Source organism: Egretta garzetta, unplaced genomic scaffold, assembly GCF_000687185.1.
Source record: "Egretta garzetta isolate BGI_Z169 unplaced genomic scaffold, ASM68718v1 scaffold30, whole genome shotgun sequence".
Classification (NCBI taxonomy): Eukaryota; Metazoa; Chordata; class Aves; order Pelecaniformes; family Ardeidae; genus Egretta; species Egretta garzetta.
This window is the reverse complement of record NW_009258383.1, coordinates 7,162,236-7,164,958: the sequence shown is the minus strand read 5'-3', so window position 1 is coordinate 7,164,958 and position 2,723 is coordinate 7,162,236. Positions and strand designations below refer to the sequence as shown.

Here is a 2,723-nt window from a genome sequence, read left to right as displayed (position 1 = left end):
TACTGCACATACCAAAAAATCCTTGCCATCATCCAGTCCTCAGCAACATTTATTTTTATCACTGATCAGAGGAAATTTCAGAACTCATTTAGTAGAACATATCTCTCTAACTTTTAAGAATCAAAGCTCTTGCTCAGAAATACCAAAATATGTCTGAGTTATAAGTATCCTTTAAGGATAACACTGCTTTGTAGAGTAAGAAAAAAATTACCTGTTTGCTTAGTAAATGCTATTAGTGATGAATAACCCATCAGCTTTCTATACCGTGTTCAAAAAGCTTTTAGAATTTTATTGGTATGGTGCTCAGTTCTGATAATTCAGCTTTAATGCAACCAAGAATATCACCAGGAGCTACTTAATTAATTCCCCAGTGCAGCACGAATTTAATTTTCAATGACTTTATTGAGAACTTTTTTGTTAATTTTACAATGAGAAACTATAATCACTGTTACACAACTTGCAAATATTTCAAACAAGACAGCAATCTCCTATTTTTTTGATTTTTTCTGTTCCAAATTCAGCTCCTGAGATGGATTTTGTGCCTCAGCTTCATTTTCATCTTCCTGTAAAAGAAAATGAAAACCTGAACATTAATCAACTTACTGAAGAAGTACACTTTTTGTACTTATGCATATGTATGGAATTCTGTACAGACTTCTGTCATCTTTTGCCTGACCAGTAAGCATAAAAATAAGCAAAAAAAGTCACTTATTCAAGCATTTGATTTTGCTCAAGAAGTGAAATAAAAATAAGAACACTCAAAATTATAAGTCTAATCACCTGCATTTACAGTAAAAGAATAATCGAATGAGTAAATATTTCACTGACCAATTTACTGGATGGTTACATAAAGAAATTACTAAACCATACACGGATGACAAGATATTCAAACGTCTGCAGCAGGCAGTATTACACACCTTTCCTTTGTTCTTGACCAAAGGTTTCCACTAAATTACTTTCAAATGCAAGAACTTTCATCATTGTTCTAAAAATTACTTTTGAAAAGCATCTGCCATTGAAAAATGTTTCATTTTTTTGAGACCAGATACGTTTACTTCACCATTTGATAAAAGACAATAAATTTAACTTCAGAGACACTTTATGTGCTGCAGCATCGTATTTTTGTCCCATCTAGCATATTTTCTTGACAGGTCTGCCAATTTTCCAATTACTTGTACCACCATATGTTATCTGAAGATCAGTCAGGTCTAAAATAGGAAACATGAGCATGTCAGGCAGCAGCATGCTTACAATATTCTACAGCTTCAGCTCCAAGAGTTGGGCTCATAATTCACTACGGGTTCCTCTGGATCTCACTGAAAAAATGAAGTGACATCATAATGCCCGTTTCCATAGGAATGGATACTATTTTGTGTCCAGTACAAAATTGTGACCTCCAAAGTATAAATTATGGAAGACTGAGAAAACTACTTTATAAGGCAACCTGCAACCCATCACATCATGAACAGTCCTTATCACACATTCAAAGTACGGTGAGTTTTCCTGCCTGCATTTTAACACAACATACAGAGAATCTTCCTTGTTCCACAAACACGAAGGACACCAAATGAATAGACATTTGGGAGTGAAGAAGTGTCCTGGCTGCTGTAACACTGCTCATCACAAATCAACACTTGAGAGAAAGGAAATGTCAGGGACGTCAGGTGGGACCCAGGAACCCAGGGTGCAGTTTCCTGCATTCAAACAGCACTTTCTTTCTTCTAATAAAATAACTTTATCTTTTTGCTTCCTAGTCCTCCTTTCACCATGAAACAGTGTTTTGTAAGGATAATTATAATAAAGATTTAGAGGTACAAAATACATAGGAAGATCACATGGGCAGCACAAAATAGAATAGCAATGGAAAATCTCATTAAAATATGTGGTCTTGTATTATGTTACATGACACTGAAATAAAATTGAAAAGCTAGTTGTTCTATTAAAGAAATACACACTACAAACCATTCTGCTTCTAAATCCTCCTCCCTTCTGAGGATAGGCTGGGCACTGAGAAACATTTACATGGCTGACCACTAAAGGCTAAATGCTTTCATTTTTTTCTTATCTTTCTGGACTGCCATGTCTTCAATTACCTTTAAAGCATGTAGTGAGCCCTGTGGCTCTTTTAGTTCAGGTGAGGAAACATGTCTGTGCACGCGTGTGAAACCAAAGAATGTTGATTCATTGAAACCACAAGTGTAATGTATAGCACACACACAAAGGTCAAACTTCTAAAGAAAATAAAGGCAAGGCACAACAGGAAACAACAAAGGAGAAGTCTGTAATTAGGCTTAGATGTACTGCTTACAGGTGACAAAGAGTATCGCTGAATAAAGAAGCCACCCACAGAAACTTTTGGCTGCTATAGAAAAGCAGCCAGGTTCTTTCATGAAGGATTTGTTAATAAAAACAGCAAATCTGCATGTTTCTGAAGGTCCTTACCTACAGAAGTTGTATCCTTACTGACCTCATTGCCAACTAATCCACCTTCCTAGTGCACAACCTGCCATTACTCCAACGTCCTGACTTGTGCTCCCTCATATAGGGAATATAAACCCTATGCAGTCATTCTTTTCCCAGCACACTTGACACCTTGCTTAGGGCTTCCTCTTCTAACAGAGGGAGCATGCAGAAATTTCAGACACTATGGGAAAAAGACCTGGCCATACCTTCACAGAGCACTTTAAGGGGTGAAGGGATATTAGGCTCGGTATTAGGCTCAG

At 36.7% G+C, this 2,723-nt stretch overlaps 1 protein-coding gene across 1 annotated transcript in view; it reads right to left on the bottom strand.

The window, feature by feature from the left end:
- Positions 1–491: 491 nt before the first annotated feature.
- PHF14 (PHD finger protein 14) overlaps positions 492–2,723 on the bottom strand; it is a 168,334-nt gene continuing 166,102 nt past the window's right edge. Inside the window, exon 20 of the mRNA XM_035896951.1 lies at positions 492–563. The gene's annotated coding sequence lies outside the window, so the exon portion shown is untranslated. The remainder of the gene's footprint in view (positions 564–2,723) is intronic.